Raw genomic sequence first — 23,528 nt, forward strand, 5'->3', positions numbered from 1 at the left:
TCAGAGTTCCTCTTCTGTCAAAATGTTAATTCATTACTTCAGCAAACATTTCCCAAAGGCAAAATATGTCCCAGATATTGAGGATGCTGTGATGGGAGTAGATTCTTCCAAGAAAGGAAAAAATGATGTCTAAATAAACAATTATCCTGATGCAGATTATGGGTTGTGGTGACAGTGTAGTTACAGTGAAGGGCATAGAGCAGAGGCTCAAACCTTTCATGAGTCGAGGAAAGTTTTCCCAGGGAAACAGTTTCCCTTGAAGTTGTGGATGAACAAAGGAAGGCGGTGCAGCGGTGCAGATGGGGGCGGGGCTGGGAGACAGCTGTGGGTTCCAGATAGAGGAGCTTGTGGGAGGCCCCAAAGCAGGAGGAGAACCGCATATCCCATAGAGTCTGAGAAATGGGAGGCTTTGTCAACTATGAAAGATGTTGGATGTCATTGCCTGCTCCTTTTTGTTGTCGCTTTTGAGGGGTTAATCTAGTGCCAAGAATGTAGCACTGGGAAACTGGAAAACACTGACCAGATTTACAATTTTGAACAAATTTGCAATAAATTCTTGCTCTTCAGATTACTCATCTGCGAAAAAGGACAAGAAATCCCTCCTTTCTTCACATTACAGTGGATTGAAGGAAGAAATGTTTGCAAGGGTCTTTAAAAAATTGAAATGAGTTGGGCGGCGCCTGTGGCTCAGTGAGCAGGGCGCCGGCCCCATATACCGATGATGGTGGGTTCAAACCCAGCCTCAGCCAAACTACAACAAAAAAAATAGCCAGGCATTGTGGCAGGCACCTGTAGTCCCAGCCAGCTACTGGGGAGGCTAAGGCAAGAGAATTGCCTAAACCCAGGAGTTGGAGGTTGCTGTGACCTGTGATGTCATGGCACTCTACCAAGGGAGATAAAGTGAGACTGTCTCTAAAAAAAAAAAAAAATTGAAATGAGTTATAAGTGTAGGGTCTTGACAGGACTTTCCCCGATCATAAATAAACCCAACTCATTCGGGTGTCAGCTTGAAGATTGGAGAAGTGATTGCATCAGTGTTTTTATCTCCAGCCCCTCGTTCCCAAGGGGTCAGGAGATAAATAGCCATTTCTTTCTGATTGGTTTAGTGATATTTCATTTCAGTTCGTAATCAGATTTTTGTCAAAGGGAGAATGAAAGCTATTAATAAAAGTTTTGTTTTAATTGTAATGTCTGTAATTACCCTGCCTGACTGGTTAGGGCAGATTGCCAATGAGCTGAGGGATGTGGGCTTAATCCTGTATAATCCCAAAAATTCTGGCAAGGCAAAATTCGATTGCAACCATGACCAGGTAAAAGAATGTGGTGGCTGAAACTGATGCTATCAGGGCTCCTCTGCTTAAGACTTTTGAGGCCTCCCTGAGACCTATTGCAGCAAGCTTAGGTTAAAAGCCCTCTGCAATCTCACCAACCTTGCCTGTACCACCTTATTTCCCACTCCTCAGAAGCCTTCCTCACTGCCATCCCCACCCTGCACTTTATGTGCTGGCCTCTGCTCTAGCTTTCCCATCCTACATAGCTCACCCAAGTCCCCCTTTTCCCCACCAGGACATCCGCCTCTCCGTGTGATACTGTGCAGCATGGAGGCCAGCACAGCCTCATCTCCTCCATCCAACCCATTGATCTCTCTCCTTTCCAGTAGTGCATTCATTTGGCACTTTCCCATACTTAGGTTAGCCTTTAATTTTATTATTTGTGAAATTAAACCTTGCAGGGCATTTTCAGTTTACAAAGATCACTCATATAGGAGATTATCATTTGACTCCCACAGCCACCTAGATGGAGAGTGGAATCCATATTATTAAGATTTTCCCATTTTAGAGACAAGGAGTCTAAGGCTTAGGAAGTTCCATGACTCACCATGCCACTTGGCTAAGCAAAGCAGGACTTACAGTGTTGTAACTCCCATGAAGAAACTCAGAGACTAGGAACCAGTTCATACACTTCTCTCTCCCCCCAGACCCCCTGCTTAGCCCCATGTCAGTCACATAGTTGATTCTTAACTGACACTTCTTGAAATGAAATCCCCATGCAACTACAGGGAAAATAATTCCAATGGCATGTTTTATTGGTGCAAATAATTGTTATTAGCACTATTAGCTTCTTCGTGTATAAAGAACAGTATGCTTACAACATTATTTTTATTATAGCAACTCAGTAAACAACCTACGGGAGACTCACACACATTTTATACAAGGCTTCCCCAACCCCAGAGGTCAATCAGAGGACAGCTACAAATGCAGGTGCCACTCCCTTTGCTACAAATGCAGGAGCAGTAGCCCTGCTCCTTCCTGGCCGTGGATAGAACTTGCTCAGCAGGGTGGACATGCCTGGCTAGCCCTTGGAAATCCGAGGTCACATGTGCACACAGAGGATCCTGGTTACGTTCAGCAAGCCCGCAGGTGGGCCTTGGCTCCCCCACACAGCCAGATGAGAGGGTTGCCCTGGCCGGGACACTGAGCCATTCTGAGTCAGACATAGGAGGACTTCCCAGCATTAGAGCAAATTTCCCAAGAATTTCAGGCCACGTTGACTACTTGGCAGAACTGATAAGTGATATTTTTTTTTTTTGGTCCTACCCCTGCATCTGCCTGCAATAATACCAATCATGGCTATAATAAATATTTGTATAGTCCGTGCCAGCCCAGGAGCACGTTCTCATGCATTACCTGCTTTGGCCTGAGGCCTCTGGAAGGCAGGTTCTCACTTCCAGTTCTCTGTTTGCTCACTTGAGGAAGTACGGGCATCTGATCAAACCTTCAGAATGGTACCCAGGGACTGAGAGGAGAGCGCCTCTCCCGGTGCTGCAACTAGTTTCTCCTTAAAGAGGCAACACATGCTATTGTTTTCTTGTGTATTCTTCTAGATTTCTCCCCATTTTGGAGATGAAGAGATGGGGGCTCCAAGAAGCTGAGTGACTTGCCCAAAGACAGCACGGGTAAGTTGTACCTGCTTCTCATACGGTGCCCTGTAAGCTTCCCCCACACTCAAACCACACGTTAGCCAAGACTTTGGCTCATAGGAGAACTTAGAGTATGAAAACAAGTAAAGCCAGATAAAAGTCAAAGCCAGAACAGGAGGGCTGGAGCCCTGCAGACTTTCCATCAGGGAACATAACTGCCTAGCCTCGTTAGGCACTGTAAGGATGTCCACTCCCTCTGCTGGCTCCTAGGAGGGTTAACCAGCTACCCTCCCAGGACCCTTTCCTGCCTCCTGACTGGCACGGGCAGGGCCCAGCATTCCTACTCTTCTGCCCGAACAGAGCTTTCCCACCCACTGTCTTATTCCTTCAAGACTCTGAGACCTTGCGGGCTCATCTGATTTAAAAAAAATGTATTCTGGATGGCTAATGGGAGGTAAAGCCCACAGCCTGGTGGGCGGCCTGCAGTCAGCCCAGCCCTGAGGCTACACCACGGAGAGTTTATCTCATCATCCCACCACCTCCTAGTGGCTTTCCAGAATGTCTCCCATAAAGCCTTGAGGTCTCTAGACATGGAGTGGAGATGGTGAACCGGGAGGAATAACAGAGTGGGATTCGTGCTGGTGGCAAGGGGCTGTCTATGGGGGAACTTCTGCAATCCCCAGCTTAAGCAGTTTCTTCCATCCATGCTCTCAAATCACATATTTGCAATGATTTGGGAAAGGCATTTCAAAGATGGAGAAGGAGCTGTTTGGGCACACTGAGGGGAATCAGACAAGAAGTAAAGCCAGTGGAGCTCAGGGACAGCATTTAATTTGCAAAGAGGCAATTCAAGCCGCATGTGGTGACCTAAGAAATGTCATGTGTATCTAAGGAGCTACTAGGTGCTGAAGCAGAAAAACAGTATAAGAGAATACTCCTTACCTGGCGCTGGATGAGTACTCAATAAATATTTTAGCTCACTCATATATGTCCTCTGCATTCATTAATTCATCATCTGTTATTTATCCAAACTGTTAAAAAAAATAAATATTAAAAAAAAAAAAAAATAAATAAATAAATAAAATAACTCCATGCTATGTTAGGAATGCAAACCTAAATCCCTGCAAAGAAACAGTGAAGTTCATCCTCAGGTAACATGAACTTCTCTGCACAGCACACCCTCTGGGACCAAGGCTACAGCCCAAAGCCTAGCAAGTATGCAATCTACCATGCTGAACATTCCACAGAGGTGAGTTATTACTGGAATGGGAGTATTTCTGCTCACTCCCTGTATGATTTTTATCTTTGCATTTAAAGCTTTAATATTGCAGTAAGGTAGCTTTTGGCTTTTAATTGCCCTGAACTTTTGTTAACATGAAATGAAGGGAGGAAATGGGAAGGAAAATAGAAACGTATCTGTATTACTTGTGAGTTGCATAATTGTATATTCTTACCACTCCATTGGTTTTCAGCTATTCCAGTCTATAAACCTCTCTCCCATCACCACTGAGAAAAAGAAACAAGTTAGTCATTCTGTTATTGCGGCAAAGTTTGCAGAACGCTAAGTTCCCTTCTCTAGTATTAAAGAGGATTATGCAACTTTTAATTTGAGGTCTGTTTTTTAATTACACCTGTGTGGGAGATCCTGAATCACACAGTGTTTGGTTGTTCTCTTGTTTTTCCAAAAACACCTTTTCCCTCCAAGAGGATATGACGTTTGAAGACTTACGCATCATTCATTGGAGTCAGGCAGAACCAGAGCTTTCCCATTATTTGTGGACAGAAAAGACACACCGCCTCACCCCGCCACTCCTAACTCACAGATGACCTCAGATCCTCAGCTCTCATTTTCCAAAAATAAAAGTTTACCTAGACACTCTACCACACCCACAAAAATTGGCTTCGAAATCTTTTACCAGTTTCGAAGAGTGAAAATGAGAGTTGCATAAGCAAGGTATTCCACTGTAACCATGGCTACAGGTTTTATTAGCCCTAATACTGGGATATGGTCAGATTGGATATATATAGATGACAGACAGAAGTGTGAGTGGTGTCAGTGTTCACTCATGAATTCTGCACACGGGAACTGTAGCTCCTAATAACTGCAGTGCATAAAACAGCAGGAGAAAGGGAGGGAGGGGCAGGCGGGTGGAGGGCTGCCTCAGTAAGAGAAGCTTGGTGTTCTAATTTTAGCTTAATTCAGCTTTTTAATATAATCCTCTAAAATCCCACTTCCTTGCATCAAGATTGCAATTTTCCTTCTCAGGCTCTTTCGCATGTCCTGTCTGTTCTTCACAACAATCTTGAGATATATCCAGGATGGGTAATAACCCCATTTCTCAGAAAGCATGACTGATTTTGCCCTAGGTCAAAGCCATGATGGACAACTGAACTGAGACAAGGTCTGGGTCCTCTGACTCCTAACTTAATATTTTGACCACTGTAGCTCCCACCCCATCCTATGCCAGCGTTTTGTATTATACCCGGGGATATTTTGTTACATACCAATTCCTCATGAAAACATCCCTCATCCTTATCATTTGTCTGATTAACCACAAATCAAGATCAGTCAGTCAAACTGAAGATTACAGCTACAAAGTTAGGCTTCCCTTCTATCCTCACTTTTTTTTTCAAGCCCCCTGCATGGCTCTACCCTATATAGATTATAGCACAGGGTACAGGTAATATAGTCCCTGCTTTTGAGGGGTTTAGAATCCAGGGGTACAAGCTTAAAATCCCTCCAGGAAACAAGACTGGGTGGGGCAGGCAGGCTGGAGTTGGGGTGGAGACTTGGGGGGATGGAGAGTACAGACCCTGTAGAGCTCCAGTGGATTGCGGCTATGTGGGAAGTTAATGTGGCCAAATCTTAGGACAAGCTGGAGATCGAGAATATATAACATTGGAAGAGGCAGAAAAATAATAAGAAATGAAAGTGCAGATGGATGGGATATAGCTCCAGGACTGCCAGTGAGCACCAGGCCTACTCACAGCAGTCATGCCTCTGGGCGCCCAACACCCACTGTCATCCATGATGCCCCATCCCACTTCTCTTCTGACATGTTTGCTTCTATTAAGATGTGAGCTCCTTAAGGTCACAGAAGACTCTTTATCAAGAGCATATCCATGGGATGTAGCGTACATGCCAAGCTTTCAAATGATCATAGATGGATGATTGATTGGGTGAACATCATCTGAGGCTGAAGTTCTCAGCCTCATGAGAATGGTGGCCATAAAGCAGAATGGTTACAGCAGGCTCTTTGGACTCAGATATAACTGGATTCAGACCTCTTTCCGTACTTTCATAGTTCCATGGCCTTGGGCAAATTATTTAATCTCTGATATTCTCAGTTTCCTCATCTGTATAAATGGGAAGTAAAACATCCTAGCTCTTGAGTTGTTGAATGAGATCCATCTGTAAAGCCTCAATTATCCACAGGCTTGCACTCTGTAAAAACTCAAGAAATAATGGCTTTTTGATTCAACCCCATTCCTGCAAAAGGGTGATAAGACATTTTGCTTAAACCTCTATGTTGAGACTTTGGCCTCCTGAAATATCTGAGTCAAAAGAGGCCAGTCAAAGGAAAACAAGTGAGCATTCTAGCTGAAATGAAGAGGAGAAAATTGATAGTGATGGACAAAACAAGGCTCCCCTGAGAAACTAGATCTTGAAGGTCAGAAGGGCTAAAAGAGGAAGACGCAGCTGGAAATGAATAGAAATAAAGTGAGAAAACAGGGGAGAGGAAAATGTGTCTGCCCTGATTCTCCAGGAGTTGGTTAACTCTGTCTCTATTTAATTCAATGAAAAAATGATCGAGCTCTAATTAGGGAAAAATAATTATTTAATAAGTGGATGTTTTTAACTTTGACACAATATGAAGAGAATAATAATGAATACAGTGCTTCACAGTTGTCAAGGAGGGTTTAAGGCACCCGGGGTATGAAGTATACTTAAGCTACATGCTTCACACACGTTATCTCATTTACTCTGCCCGGCGATGCATTCTTCCCATGCATTCATTCATTGATTCATCCATTCAGCCAATACTTACAGCCCCCCACTGTCTACCAGGCACTGTACCAGACACTGAGAGTAAAATGATGCAGCACAGTGGATAAAATACCTCACCCTCTGAGAAAAATGCTCATGTTTCTGTTTACAGAAGAGGAAACTGAACTCAAAGCATTTAAGTGAATGTTCCACAGAGTCCATACCATGTTGGTGGGGAAGGAGCCAAAACTGTTTTTTCTTTTTTTAGCAATCCGTGCTTTAAAGAGCCAAAATTCTTAACTACAAGTTTTCTGGTTTATGAGAAGAAAAGCCATAAACCCTCCATCTCAGGGAGGTAAATTGAGGGACCTGATTTGCCAGCAGGCTGGAGGTACTGTATTCAATCACATTAGTACAGTTGGAATTTTCAGGGAATCAGAGAGACATAATGTCTTGTGGTTAATCCTAAAGCAAGATGAAAAGGACTAATTATTCTCAGTGCCTGGTGTGGACCTTTTGGAGACAGTATAATTAGGAATGAGAAAAAAGAAAAGGATAGAAAGAAGGAAAAGGAAAGGGTAAAAGAAAACAAAAGAACTAGAGATTCCAGGCCTTCCATGATAGAAAACCAAAGAAAATCCAAATGAAACCCTTCTTAAATTCTTTTCATTGTTCTTAAATCATTCTGTAATTATTTTCCTGGTATCATCCTTGAGAAGAGATAGGGTGTCTTAATTTCCTAGCATGTCTTAATTAAAGCTTGATTGATTGGAAGATTGACTCATTTGAACCCAAAGTGAAATGGCGCTTTTTAATTTTCTTTTCTGCTGAACCTGAAATAGTGCATATAGCGATTAGGAAAGGATCCTTTGTTATCAGAAAGTCCCTGCTACAATGGGCTCTTTGTAACTGAGTGAAGGGAGGGTAGGTAACTACTTAGGAGCTGATAAAACATTTGCTCCACCACCACTCCCTATATGGGATTTTCTTGATCATTATTTTTTCCTCCAGTGAGTTTCGTGGCTAGAAGATCTGGCTGGACAGTGCACTAAATGGGTGGGGAATTATCATCAAAGCCCACCCAGAGATGTGGCTGATGGTCACTTTCCTGTATCCCTAATGACCGGGATTGGCTGATTGACGATGAGTCAAGTTATCATTTTTTTCAAAACCTTTAAAGTAACTTCATTCATTCAGATACATGCCAAACTCTGGACATCCTACTAGAACAAGGCAAGCAAGGGCCCTGCTCTCATGGAGGTTATATTCAGCAGAGAAAGAAGGACAATAAATGTGTAGACCAAAATGACAAGAGTGCCTTAAGTGAACATGAAACTTCAGAGTGGAGAGAATCAGCAAGGCTGTGGCCAGGCTGGCGGGCCTGGGGGTTGGGCTACTTGACATGGTTGTACTCAGTTAGCAAACTCTTGCTGAGATAACATGAGGAAATTTGAGTGGAAATGTATTTGAGCATATCAGGAAGTGTATCCTGAGTGTTAGGATACAGTCATGCCAAGATCTAAGAACAAATGTATCAGGCAAAGGGGCAAACCCAGTCCTCAGTTAAGTAGATGGTCCTGACGTAGGGGTGGCCAGGGCACAGTGAGTGAGAGAGAAAGGACAGGGCCTGGCACATACCGGAGCTGAGCAGATACACTGGCGGAAGGAGAGAAGGGAGGAATATGGAGGCCAGGTCAGAGAACGAGGCAGGGGCCAGAGGATGGCAGGACTTGTGGGCTGTGATAAGGAGGTCAGAATTCACACTTCATAGATGGGAAGTCACAGGGTATAGACAGGGCCTGGGGGAGATGTTGCATTTTGTGTGGGGAGAACAGGTTAGAGCGAGGGAGCAGTTGAGCCAGAGAGACTGGTGGGGAAGCCGCCACAGGTCCCCAGGTGAGAGACAGCAGGGACTAGCCGTGGAAGGAGGGAAGTGCCTGGGTTTGGGATATGTTTTGGAAATGGAGCTGATAGGACCAGCTGGTGTGGAAGGGATGGAGCAAGGAGGGTAGCAAGGCTGCATGATGGTCCTGCTTAGTCTATGTGTTAAAGGAAGTCATTTTTCCAGTATGTATTAGCACCTGTTATGTGGTAGGCACAAAGCTGGATCTTCAGATTATGCAAAGGAATGAGGATCTGCCAGTTAGTACCTTGAAGGGAGTGTGAAGAACAAGTCAACAAGTACAAGACAGTGTTTGAGATATAGTGTATATACCCCTTTGTACTTTTCTCTGTTCTTTTCATTTTTAAAGGAAACAAAGAAAATATGAAATCAGTGCTATTGTGGATAAATGTCTTTATGGTAGCTCAGAAGAGAAAGGAATCCAAGTGGTGGAGGGACAGGGGACCAACAGTCACAGCAGCCTTCCCAGAGGAGACTTGAAGGACAAGGAGTTCTCCTGGTGAGCGGATGGAGGGAGGATGGTGAGAAGACATCCAGGCAGATGGAACAGCACAGCCATGGGAAAGAGCAGGAGTGTTTGGGGAACTTAAGGAAAGCAAGGCAGTGGGGGCCTAGGGAGGGTGTGGAAGAAGACAAGGCTGGGACTAAAGGCAGGACAGATTATTAGTGATGTGTCCTTCTTGCTAAAGAGCGGGCCTGTCATATAAGTGATGAAGAGCCAGTCACAGGTTTCACAGGGCTAGGCCATCACATTCGGATTTTAGAAAGGTGGGCAAAGAAAAACTAGAGAACCGCTCAAGGGTTTGGTCAAATTCAGTAACAATGGAAATGAAGAGGATGGCCCTCTGTGTCTAGGGAACCTTCCTCTGCCTTCTCACTGCTGCCCTCCATATCGACAAGGCCTGACTTCCTCTCTCACTTAATCCTTGCTTTACCTTCAATGCCCACATGGTCCAGCTACACTGCCCGCCTTCTTTCCCAGGTGTGCCCTGCTCTTCGCACTTCAGAACCCTCGCCTGTGCTATTCTCGCTACCTGGAAGGCTCTGCCCTTCATTCTGTGTACACTGTACACCTGCACATTCACCATCCCTCAGATCTCAGTCCAGACTCACCTCTGCAGAGGCCACTCCAGTTGTGTCCTGCACAGCTCTACCAGCACTGCTGGTTCTGTTTCTTTGGATACTTTCTGATTGTCTGTCTTCTCCATGAAAAGTAAGGAGCTTTACCACGTCTGTCTTACTCATCACTAAATCTACAGTGCCTGGGACAGGAGCTGGCACATACCAAGCTCAGCAGGTATGAGCAGAAGGAAAGAAAGGAGGCACGAGGAATAGGGAGGACAGCATGGTTTGGGGGTGAGAACGGAGGCTCGTGTCCCACTCCACTCAATAATGGGGGCTCCTGGGGAGAGGGGAAGAAGCTATATCTAAACCCTTATCATTCAGCTCCTGAGGGATACCCATGAAATGGTTGCATTGAAAACGAATGATGAATGAACAAATTTAGAATCTCCTTACTACAGGAAAACTAGACAAAGGAGAGAAGATGCCTTTTAAAGGAGACCTGCATGATCAAGGTCATGACTCCAGAACCATCCCATATTAGAAAAAGGCAAACAAAATCATCATTAGCTGAGGAGTCATGAGGTGTTTGTTTTGGCCAGCCTATTCGTTTGGGGTCAGATAATCAGAACTCACTTTTATTGCCTAGTGAGGCTCTGAGGCACTTACATCTACTGACTCATGTAATTCTCACAATACCTTATTATTATAAGCTCCATGTTACAAATGAAAAAACTGAGCCCTGGAGAGAGAGGTTAACTTGCCCAATGTGATACAACTAGTGAGTGGCGTGGCCAGTATTTGCACCCAAGATATTTGTCCCAAAACACTTCTCTGAAGCACTAAGGGAAACCTCTCTGGGGCCAAAGCTGTGCTCTATGAGGGTTATTTAACTCTGTGACCATTGGTTATAATCAAATCGTGACCATGATTACATTTACAATGGTTATGATCATTACCAACATTAGCTTTTTTGTCCCTTCTCTGAGTCAGGATAGGCCAAGTACTACAGCAAAAGAAAATCCCCAATTTCAGTGGCTTCACTCCACGAAGGTTTATTTCTAACTCATTTCACTGTTCCCTGTGGCCAGCAGGGGCAGGCGCTGTGCTCCACACAGGCATTCGGGAACATCCTCCCTATCTGCTGTCCCAGGGCTCTCAGAGTCCTCCCAGGGATCCTTTGCCAGCCAGCAAGCAAGCAGAGACAGAACATGAGGGCCTAGGAGGAGATTTCAGGAGCCACGTTCCCTTGGCCCAGAACTCAGTCACATGGCTGATGTCACAGAGACATCAGGGGGCTGGGAAGTGTGATCCAGCTTGTACCAGGAAAAGAGTATGGGGAGCATCTCGCAAAGCATGGTCTCAATTCTTATTTTAAGGACATGTGCAGGGGACACCTGGCAGGAAGGTGAACTGGGCACCAGAAGACGTTGTTTCTGGCCCTGACTCTGCCAGTCATCAGCTGGGCAATCTCCAATAAGGTGCAGCATCTTCAGCTCCCAGGTTCCTCATCAATAAAGTAAGGTAATCCAGCCGGATGGCCCATCTCAGCATTCTGCTAATCCAGAATGTCTGCATGATGAAGCATCATTTTATTCCTTTTAATAACTCTTAATCATTTCTATATTGATGCTGTATTTGTGGTTTTGTTCAAAATCGCAAGCATAATTATACCATCAATTCTGAGGGAAAATGCTATCTATTTTCCTTTAATACTGAATATCTAGTTACACCTCATATATACATACTCTAGGGCAGTGATTCTCAACCTTCCTAATGCCACGGCCCTTTAATGCAGTGACTCACAGGTTGAGAACCGCTGCTCTAGGGGGAGAAAAGAGTCTCCAACTTAGTATAAAGACTAGTTATTTGAAGTGATTAAATTGGGAAAAATATAGAGACCTAATTCATAATGCCTAGAGCCAGCTTTAAGTAATAAACGTACTGTTTGTTCTACAAGCAGATTATTTGCTGTGACCTGACAATTTTTTGTACAAAACAGTGCTTACATCTATCAGAGGCATCTGAGCATGCCAGTTAGCAAGGTGAGAACCATCAAGAAAATATATATCCCGAGCAGCAGAGTTAATAACTACTGACGGAGTTTCCACTCCGCGCCCTCACAGTCAGAGCACCTTGCTTTCTGAAAGGTGTGATATTATCCTAACCACAGGGATTTTGCCAGGCAGGGTGGTTTGAGAGCCAGGGCAAGGATTTATCAGGCAGGGTGGAGAGGCCTAGGGATGAATAAGCTGTTTTAAATCCCTATGAGCGATAGTGGGGAGTGACGTATAGGCGGACAGGATTCCTGATTTGGAAGAAAAGAAAACATGTATCTATACGTTCCTGACTCAGAGACTTCATAGGAGACTCGGGTTGAAAGAAGGATAAGGAGGGTGACGCCTGTGGCTCAAGGAGTAGGGCGCCGACCCCATATACTGGAGGCGGTGAGTTTGAACCAGGCCCCAGCCAAAAAACTGCAAAAAAAAAAAAAAAAGAAAGAAGGATAAGGAGGCACACCCAGAAATGCCTTCTCATGTCCCTCTGCATGAGCTTCTCCCGGCCACATGTCATGGAGGACACGCGAGCCAGGCCACTGTCCCGCACAGCCGCTGTTGTCCTGAACAGCAGAGATCACCTCCTCTCTCTCCTGCCCTGTCTGGTCTGTTCTCTCTTTATGCAACACACATCTGTGACTTCCTCGCCTTACCTAAAACCCCATGGTTGTCACAGCACACACAGTCTCCCACATGGACCCTGGGGCCCCTACCTGCCGCTGCTGCATTCAGCTACGCTGTCCTTTCAGGTCATTGTAGGGGACAGCGATGGTTCCAATGGTTCATCTGATAAAAAGCACAACAAACATGCTATTTCCCTATGTTTTCAGACTTTTGGGGACACTTCACAGTATTCACAATTGAGCTTTGCACCGTGCCAGTATCGTAGCCAATGGGGTTTATCCGAGGCATGACGATTGCTAATTGAAAACAAGTGAACTGATGGCTTTAAACTTAGAGACACTGCACCTGAAAAGGACCTGGCAAGCATATTACTTGGAAATGCTTTAAAGTAAGTTCATCCTGTGTTTCACCCTGGCCACATGTTTGCTGTATTCCTAATTCAGATCTTAGCTGAGTTATCCCCTGCCAGAACCTGATCTCCCTGGTGGGTTACTCCACCCCGCTACCCGATGCCCCTTCATGGCATCATGGGTTCCTTGCTCATAGCACTTCGTGGAATTATACAGTGACGCCTGTCTGTGTGGCTCTTTGATGAGCGTTTGCTCCCCACACTAGACACGGAGCATGAGAAGCACAGGCGAGTTTGCTTGCTCTCACGCCCAGGAGTAGCAGGTGCTTGATGGAAAGTCACTGCAGGATGACAGAGCAGACACCCGTCCTGGTCATCATCTCCTTTAGTCACTGTCCCTTGCCCCTCTCCAGGCAGAACTGCTTGCTCCTTCTGCTGTGCTGCCCCCGTCTCCCTCTACACAGAACTTCACCCCGCCACTTCTCACACTGGACAGCTGCTATTTCTGTTTCTCTTCCTTGCTAGACTGGGAGGTGGTCAGGGTCTGAATGCACAGGACTGGGTGTCTAGTCCAGTGAATGTTTCTACATTGAATTGTGACCTCCAGGGAAGCAGTTCTGGCCACACAGAGCAGTAAGCAGCACAGAAGGGGCTCCTCACACAGGCCGTGGTGCTGCTGTGGGTGGAGATACGCCTCTTCCCCACCTCTCCTGGCCCAGGACTCTTTCCCTCATTCGACACAAGGCTCCTGTGCTCATGAAGGAAGGTCATCTGCTCAACTTGCTCATACAATAGTTTTCGAATGTGATGATTTCCAGAAACACATGGGTTGTTACAAACAGAAAATCCTGGGCCCACCTGAGACCTACTGTACCAGGGTCTTTGGGAGTAATCCCCAGGACTCTGTGCCTAAGTGTCTCTTCCTGGCCAGCAGCCCATCCTGCTGTCACTTAAGATCCTTGGGCAGAGGAGATAAAGCAAGGATGGTAATAATCACAACACTAGGCAGAAAGCTCAATGCATAAGAGAAAAGGTCCAAGGGGAGATCTTTGCCCCAACATTGAATTCTACATGTAAAAAGGCCCCTCACACATATCCAGGCGTTAGAGGGTGCAAAAGAGGAATCACTTAAGGTTTTGATAGAGAATTGGACCCCACCTCATCCAACCTCCACAAAAAGACTGACAATTTGTACCATTTAGAGCTCGCTCTGAAGTTGGTCTCAGGGATTTTAATTGAGTGCCATTGTGATCTTTATTGTTAACATTTCTAGAAGGCTTTCCAGGCATCCTCAAACTTTTTAAACAGGGGGCCAGTTCACTGTCCCTCAGACCATTGGAGGGCCAGACTATAGTTTAAAAAAAAAACTATGAACAAATTCCTATGCACACTTCACATATCTTATTTTGAAGTAAAAAAACAAAACGGAAACAAATACAATCATACCACCTCATGTGGCCCACGGGCCGCAGTTTGAGGACCCCTGGCTTTTACTATCTCATAGACATATTTTAGAGCTTTGCATGCATTATTTCATCAAATAAACAGGCACAATGAGAGGCTGATGCAAAGTAGAATGGCCCAGCCTCTTCTTGGAGAGCACAGAAGGAACACTAGACCCAGAGCCAGCCCTGGACACAAGCCCAGAGCAGCTTTTGGCTCTTGGAGTTGGATCAAACCTCCCTGTGGAATGACCCACCCTGGTCACTTCTAGAGGTCCCAAAGTCTGGGAGGAAGACTGGGGCCTGCAGATAGCTAGTTGTTCTCTGCTGACCTCACCTATAAGCTCAGCAATCTTCTACACACTGTCAGATTTTCCCAAGTGACCATTTTCTAGCATCTAGAATTACAGCCACAAGTCTGCAGACCAGCCCTCAGCAGGGACATTAGTTATGGAGCCCTTTTCATGTGAATGGGGTGGAAGTCTAGGTTCTTTAGCAGTGGAGGTTGGGCTTGGGGGTGAGGGATGGGGAATAAAAGCTCAAGGCCAAAATTAGTCCATTGTTATTTGGATATATCTGCCCATTGTATCAATTATGTTTGTATAGTACTTTACAGCATATAAAATGCATTAAATATATTGAGTCCTTTATCTTCACTGCAGCGTTACAAAGGAAGCTTATTATCTTTGTTTTGTAGGTGAGGTTCATTTGCTAGAGTCATGTTGATTGACCCAGGACTCAAACCCAGGTCTTAGGGCTCCAGATCACTGTTTCCCATCAACACCTCATATGTGGGCAGATAGAAACCTGTGGCAGAAAGAATGAATGAATGGCTCTCTCCCCCCAGCTGGATACTACAATGGATACAGCAATAAATAATATTTGGTTTCGAGGAAATTGAAAGTAACTTTTCCTCTCTTCTCTCTCCACTCACCCACCCCCACGATCACAATCAAACAAATGACGTTGTTGGCACCTACTGTTGGTTTTACAAGAATAGATGAATTACTTTTCAAACAGTGTCAGCTATACATGAAAGCCAACAAAAGGATAGGCTCTCCCAGAGGGCACATTCCTAGGGCCCCAAGTGTGGCTTCTTTTGCAAAACAGTCCATGGAAGCACTAACTTTTAATTCATACCACCAAGGAGATATTTGATTGTTTTCTGGAAATGCTAATAATGCAAAGCTCATAAATACTAATGAAACACTATGGATTAGCAGAGCTCAGAAAGTAACCTGGGGGACCTAGAAAAGAATTCTTAGATTAAAAAATGTAAAGAGTACCTTTTAATCAAATTTTCCCCAGACTGTGTTCCCAAATGTTAATGAGTACTCTCTTTGGCTGTGTGGAGAGCAGACTCAAATAAGTACCTTTAGGAATCCAGAAGTGAATTATTGACTTAGTTTTAGCTTGAAAAGAAATCTGTTTGTTCAAAGGCTATTTTCAGTTCCATGGGATGGATAAGTTTAAGACAAAAGTGGGAGGGGTAGGTGCTGGGATGCTGAGATCCACACATAATTCAAATGCATGCTTCTATTTCAGCCAACTAAGCAATTGAGGTTGGAATGTGCTTATTATATTTGGCTTTTATGACTTGATTCTTCAATAATAATAACTCCCCTGGAATGGAACAGGCTCCACTATGTCAGAAACTGTATCTCTGTCATTCATTACTGACTCTCCACACCTAACAGTGCATGGAACATGATAGGTGTTCCATAGATGTTTGATACATGGGTAAAGAGCTTTCTTAGAACATTTCTCAGAGCTTTTTACATCGTGCTATCTTTTCCTGAAGGAAACCCTGATCACAACATTCTCCTGTTGTAAAGACCCCAAATAAAATCAAGCCCTGTGACAGCCTTTCTAGCTTCTCCTCCTATCCTCTCCACTCCCATCCTGAGCCCCAGGCTCACCGGAAGATTCCCTGTTCTCTTGCCCATGTTCTAGAAGTTTTTCAAGAATGTTCAACCTTTCTTTTCACCCGTATCTCCCTGTACAAATCCTACTCATCTTCAAGGTCCTCCTTGAGTAGCTCCACTGTATAAGTGATGCCATGAGGGGATGGGACCAATGCCAGCAGACTGACACTAAGGCCAGCCAGGGCTTGATGGGTACATGGGCACTGGGAACATAGGACATTAACAGGGTGTGTTATTCCACATCCTTCTCCAAGGGCTCAACCTCCTTCCTCTCTCTCCCAGGAGGGTCCCTGATGCCCTTCTGCTCTCCACATGTGGCCTTCACAACCCCTGGCACAGAAGGGTTTGTGAGTGACTGTGGTGGTGGTGTCCTCTAAGGTGAATCAAGAATGCTAAGTATAAGATCAAATTGGAAAAAAGCACCCAATGTCATCCCACGACACAGCAGAAATATCCCTCTAATAGGACACAAAATACCAGGTCACACAGGCTGAGGTAAAAGCAAAGGTCATGCATGGCAAAGGGAGAAGGAAAATGTAGAAGAGACAAGTGGTATGAGAGGGGGCATCATGGGGGTCTGAGTATGCCGAGGTTTGCCTTGCTTCACAGACAGCCTGGTGGCTTGAGGGCGTGTGGAGACAGATCCACGCCCTGAGATGTTCCCAGGCCCCCAGAGGGACTTGGGTAGAGCCTCCAGTGAGAGCATATCACTTCTCAGAATACTTTCCTTTGTGACACATTGAGTTTAAGTTCAAGCACCATATACATTCAATAAACCTGCATTTGGGCAGGACTTGGTTTTTATGTTATGTATCTTAGTGCATTTAGGAAGTATCTAACAATGGGAACTAAATCTCTGCAAACTCTTCTGTAATAGCCTGGGATAACCATTTAAGTCAATGTAGGGAATAGTCAAGTATTATAAGATTCCCTAAGTTCTCGGATGCTTGCCAAAAATGGGTTAATTCCACACAAAGGTATCAGAGTGTATATTAAACAGCTCGCCATATGGGGATCTAGATCCAGACTGCCAGGGTGAGCAAGGCCAACTCTGCCACTCACTATGTGACCTGTGTCTCCAACTCTTCAGCAGTAGAATGGGGGAATAACAGTGCCTGCTTCATGAAGTTATAGTGAAGATTAAATGAGTTAGTAAGTATAAAGCACCTGTAACAGTGCCTGGCATACGAGAAGTGCTTATTAATAATTATTGTCATCTTGTAGCATGACTTCAGGCTGTTTGGGCCAAGTGGCATAGTAGTAGGTACCAACTTATATAATTCAAAAACTGTATAAATAATGTCATGAGGGCCACAGGCCAGCAGACTGAGACTGAGGCCAGCTGGGCTTGATGAGCACATGGGCACTGGGAACATAGGACATTGAGAGGATTATGTTATCTGAGAAATTTAGACTTCCCAGGACAACCCTTGGGTACCATGCATAACACACCACCCAGGAGAGCCCCATGTGTATGCTCCAGGCCAGGGCAACAGAGCGAAGCTTGAGCCTACCATGGATTATGGGCCCAGGACCCCTCCACCTCCCTGGCCACTTTCCATAAACACAGCACCATCTTGTTCCTCAGTTAAAAGGCAAAATGCCATAATGACCAGCCCAATCCTCTACCACAAAAGTAAACTCACTTAGAAACTTTTGATCAAACTCCTACTTCCACAGTGGAGAAAGGATTAAAAATGTCCACTGGACGTTCAAAAAACTCGATGCCCAAAATTTTACCATACTTATCAATATTCTCCATTAATGTGAACGGCTTAAACTGTCCTCTAAAGAGGCACAGGTTAGCTGACTGGATACAAAAACTCAGGCCAGATATTTGCTACATACAAGAGTCACATCTTACCTTAAACGACAAATATAGACTCAGGGTGAAAGGATGGTCATCCATATTTCAGGCAAATGGTAATCAGAAAAAATCAGGTGTTGCAATTCTATTTGCAGATACAATAGGCTTTAAACCAACAAAAGTAAGGAAGGATAAGAATGGTCACTTCATATTTGTTAAGGGTAATACTCAATATGATGAAATTTCAATTATTAATATTTATGCACCCAACCAGAATGCACCTCAATTTATAAGAGAAACTCTAACAGACATGAGCAACCTGATTTCCTCCAGCTCCGTAATAGTCAGAGATTTCAACACTCCTTTGGCAGTGTTGGTTTGATCCTCCAATAAGAAGCTGAGCAAAGAAATCTTAGATTTAAACCTAACCATCCAACATCTGGATTTAGCAGACATCTACAGAACATTTCATCCCAACAAAACTGAATACACATACTTCTCATCAGCCCACGGAACTTACTCCAAAATTGATCACATCTTAGGTCAGAAGTCTAACCTCAGTAAATTTAAAGGAATAGAAATTATTCCTTGCATCTTCTTGGACCACCAAGGAATAAAAGTTGAGCTCATTAACAACAGGAATCTATATACTCATACAAAAACATGGAAGTTAAATAACCTTATGCTGAATGATAGCTGGGTCAGAGATGAGATTAAGAAGGAAATTGCCAAATTTTTGGAACAAAATGACAATGAAGACACAAATTATCAGAACCTCTGGGATACCACAAAGGCAGTCCTAAGAGGGAAATTTATAGCACTGCAAGCCTTCCTCAAGAGAATGGAAAGAGAGGAAGTTAACAACTTAATGGGACATCTCAAGCAACTGGAAAAGGAAGAACATTCCAACCCCAAACCCAGTAGAAGAAAAGAAATAACCACAATTAGAGCAGAATTAAATGAAATTGAAAACAAAAGAATTATACAACAGATCAATAAATCAAAAAGTTGTCTTTTTGAAAAGGTCAATAAAATAGATAAACCTTTGGCTAACAAGGAAAAAAAAGAGTAAAATCTCTCATCTCATCAATCAGAAATGACAAAGACGAAATAACAACAGATTCCTCAGAAATCAAAAAAATCCTTAATGAATATTACAAGAAACTTTATTCTCAGAAATATGAAAATCTGAAGGAAATTAACCAATAGTTGGAAGCATGTCACCTTCCAAGACTTAGCCTGAATCAAGTGGAAATGTTGAACAGGCCTATATCAAGTTCTGAAATAGCATCAACCATACAAAATCTCCCTAAAAAGAAAGGCCTGGGACCAGATGGCTTCACGTCAGAATTCTACCAAACCTTTAAAGAGGAACTAATACCTATATTACTCAACCTGTTCCAAAATGTAGAAGAAGAAGGAAGACTACCCAACATGTTCTATGAAGCAAACATCACCCTGATCCCCAAACCAGGAAAAGACCCAACAAGAAAAGAAAATTATAGACCAACATCACTAATGAATATAGATGCAAAAATATTCAATAAGATCTTAACAAACAGAATCCAGCAACACATCAAAAAAATTATACATCATGACCAAGTCGGTTTTATCCCAGGGTCTCAAGGCTGGTTCAATATCCATAAATCTATATGTATAATTCAGCACATAAACAAATTAAAAAACAAAGACCAAATGATTCTCTCAGTCGATGGAGAAAAAGCTTTTGATAATATCCAGCATCGCTTCATGATCAGAACACTTAAGAAAATTGGTATAGAAGGGACATTTCTTAAACTAATAGAGGCCATCTACAGCAAACCCACAGCCAATATCGTATTGAATGGAGTTAAATTCAAATCATTTCACCTCCTCACCATGAGGTGCCCACCTCCGGACTCTGGAGGTTCTCTCAGATGCAGTCCTGCAAACTTGGACTTATCGGCCTCCCTAACATTTGTTTTCTTTGCTGTCTAAAAAACACAACAAGGTTCTGGAACAAGCCATCCAGTCCTTGAGAGGTTCACTGAGTTCCAATGATGTTCCTCTGCCAGATTATACATTGGAAATAGGAGTATTGAAAGAGAGCAAAATGGCGGCCGAGTAACAGCTTCCTTGCATCTGGGCACCGTGAGTCCGGGGAGATAGGACTCCAGGCACCTCTGGCTGGTGGGATCTGCCTATCATCACCCCTGTGAGGATACAGAGAGTCAGCGAGAGACTTCTGGACCCCAAGAGGAGGACTAAAACAGTGGAAAACCGGCAAGTGGTCACATGTGTTCAATCGGTCTAAACCCGCCTGCAACTGTAAGTTCAGTAGCAGTGAGACTGCAAACCGGAAAGGCCTTACCTGTGAACTGTTTTGGTGTCTTTGGACTTGGCACTCGGTTGAGCTGCCTTGGGGAGAGCCTGAGCGGGAATGCGGAGAACTTTGGCCATTGTATAGGGCCCCAGTCTGAGCCGCTGAGCCAGACGGAGCTAATGGTGTTTGGCTATGGGTCACAGGGAGCCATTGTGAGCAATCTGCCCCGGCAAGCTCCGCCCTCAGGGTCGCAGAGCTAGAATTGGGTGGGAGCTGGTAACCCAGCACCGAGTAGCCTAAGGGTGGGGTCTGAGCCGCCTTACAGCCCTAACCCTCAGGGGCAGAGTGAGACCAGTTTTGGCACACTGGGTAAGTGGATAGCCACTTTAGCAGTGATTCCAGCGACAAGCACTTTCCTGGGAAGGCTTCTGCTCAGCAAGTTTACAAGTTCAAAGTGCCTTTTAAGTGGGCTGAAGAGAGATTTAGGGTGTCTACCTGCTGGGGTTTGAGAAATCAGCAGCCTCCAATCGTATCAGAACTGTGATTAACATCTCATACCCCAGAAGACCACGTAATGCCCAGACAATATTCAACAACAAATACATACTGCTTTGTTTTTGGTTGTGTTTTGTTTTTTGTTTGTTTGGTTGTTTGGTTGTTTTTTTGTTTATTTTGATGTTGATGTTTTGTTTTTTAATTTCAACCTTTTCCGTACAGATCTTTTTTCTTTCTCAATTTTTCTAGTTTAATTATAATTTCCCATTGCTGCCGTTTTTAATAACTAGAACTTCATTTTTGCTACTGTTTTACCGCTATTATTTGGTTTTTCACCCAATTTTATCCCGTAAAGTTTTCTGTTTGCTTGTTTTGGTTTGATTTATAGCATTTTTGTCTTTCCTCTCTACTTGGTGGAGGTGGAGTACTGTGTCTGATCAGGTTAGCAAAGAGCTGCTGACCTCAAGAGAACCACCCAACTGGGTACCCCCAGAAGGTGGTTTTCTTTTAAGGTTGTGTCAAAGTACCCTACTGTACACCTATATTGCTCTGTCTCCCTATTTCTATGCCTCTCTTCTTTTTGTAATATTCCTTTTATCCATCCCCTCTCCTTTCTCTATTTTTTTTTCTTCTTTTCACTCGGTCCTCCTTTCTTTCATCCCTTTCTTGCTCTTCAACCTTCTCACCCTTCTGGTCCTGTACCAAAAGGACTCATCTAACCCTTAGTCCACAGGCACGAGAACTTGAAGAGCAAGAGGAAGTGAAAGGAAAATTAGGGCAAGGAAACAGATAAAAGAAATCACTCATGAGGAATAATCAGCAGAAAACTCCAGGCAACATGAAGAACCAATCCAGAACAACCCCACCAAGGGACCATGAGGTAGCTACTGCAGAGGATTCCACCTGTAAAGAAATGTTAGGAATGACAGAAAGGGAATTTAGAATACACATGATAAAAACAATGAAAGAAATGATGGAAACAATGAAGGAAACTGCTAATAAAGTGGAAAATAACCAAAAGGAAATCCAAAAACAGAATCAAATAAGAGACGAACGATATGAAGAATATAAAAAGGATATAGCAGAGCTGAAGGAACTGAAACAGTCAATTAGGGAACTTAAAGATGCAATGGAAAGTATCAGCAACAGGTTAGACCATGCAGAAGAAAGAATTTCAGAGGTAGAAGACAAAGTTCTTGAGATAACTCAGATAGTAAAAGAGGCAGAAAAGAAGAGAGAGAAAGCAGAACGTTCATTGTCAGAATTATGGGACTTTATAAAGCGTTCCAACGTACGAGTTATAGGAATCCCAGAAGGGGAAGAAGAAGGCCCCAGAGGAATGGAAGCCATACTAGAGAATATTATAAAAGAAAATTTCCCAAATATCACCAAAGATTCTGACACGCTGCTTTCAGAGGGATATCGGACCCCAGGTCGCCTCAACTCTAACCGAGCTTCTCCAAGACACATTGTGATGAACCTGTCCAAAGTCAAGACAAAAGAAAAGATTCTGCAAGCTGCCAGGAGTAAGCGCCAGTTGACCTACAGGGGCAAATCCATCAGAGTGACCGCAGACTTCTCTAATGAAACTTTCCAAGCAAGAAGACAATGGTCATCTACCTTTAATCTACTTAAACAGAACAATTTCCAGCCCAGAATTCTGTACCCTGCTAAGCTAAGCTTAAAAATTGAAATGAAATACCTAGGAATATACCTAACGAAGGAGGTGAAGGACCTCTATAAAGAAAATTATGAAATCCTCAGAAAGGAAATAGCAGAGGATACTAACAAATGGAAGAACATACCATGCTCATGGATGGGAAGAATCAACGTTGTTAAAATGTCTATACTTCCCAAAGCAATCTATCTATTCAATGCCATTCCTATCAAAATACCAACATCGTACTTTCAAGATTTGGAGAAAAGATTCTGCGTTTTGTATGGAACCGGAAAAAACCCCGTATAGCTAAGGCAGTTCTTAGTAATAAAAATAAAGCTGGGGGCATCAGCATACCAGATTTTAGTCTGTACTACAAAGCCATAGTGGTCAAGACAGCATGGTACTGGCACAAAAACAGAGACATAGACACTTGGAATTGAATTGAAAACCAAGAAATGAAACTAACATCTTACAACCACCTAATCTTCGATAAACCAAACAAGAACATACCTTGGGGGAAAGACTCCCTATTCAATAAATGGTGTTGGGAGAACTGGATGTCTACATGTAAAAGACTGAAACTGGACCCACACCTTTCCCCACTCACAAAAATTGATTCAAAATGCATAAAGGACTTAAATTTAAGGCATGAAACAATAAAAATCCTCCAAGAAAGCATAGGAAAAACACTGGAAGATATTGGCCTGGGGGAAGACTTCATGAAGAAGACTGCCATGGCAATTGCAACAACAACAAAAATAAACAAATGGGACTTCATTAAACTGAAAAGCTTCTGTACAGCTAAGGAGACAATAACCAAAGCAAAGAGACAACCTACACAATGGGAAAGGATATTTGCATATTTTCAATCAGACAAAAGCTTGATAACTAGGATCTATAGAGAACTCAAATTAATCCACATGAAAAAAGCCAACAATCCCATATATCAATGGGCAAGAGACATGAATAGAACTTTCTCTAAAGACGACAGATG

At 43.6% G+C, this 23,528-nt stretch overlaps 1 protein-coding gene and 1 pseudogene across 7 annotated transcripts in view; both read left to right on the top strand.

The window, feature by feature from the left end:
• The window catches only part of KIAA0040 (KIAA0040 ortholog), a 44,763-nt gene that overhangs the window by 12,280 nt on the left and 8,955 nt on the right, over positions 1-23,528 (top strand). Inside the window, exons 2-5 of one of the 7 annotated variants that reach the window (XM_053607895.1) lie at positions 2,885-2,956; positions 4,095-4,169; positions 9,161-9,310; positions 11,253-11,397. The gene's annotated coding sequence lies outside the window, so the exon portion shown is untranslated. The remainder of the gene's footprint in view (positions 1-2,884; positions 2,957-4,094; positions 4,170-9,160; positions 9,311-11,252; positions 11,398-23,528) is intronic. The other 6 variants (XM_053607897.1, XM_053607898.1, XM_053607899.1 and 3 more) reach the window with 6 other exon arrangements.
• On the top strand, positions 12,794-12,945 carry LOC128597775 (uncharacterized; annotated as a pseudogene).

The sequence above is a fragment of the Nycticebus coucang genome, chromosome 10 (assembly GCF_027406575.1).
Source record: "Nycticebus coucang isolate mNycCou1 chromosome 10, mNycCou1.pri, whole genome shotgun sequence".
Lineage (NCBI taxonomy): Eukaryota > Metazoa > Chordata > Mammalia > Primates > Lorisidae > Nycticebus > Nycticebus coucang.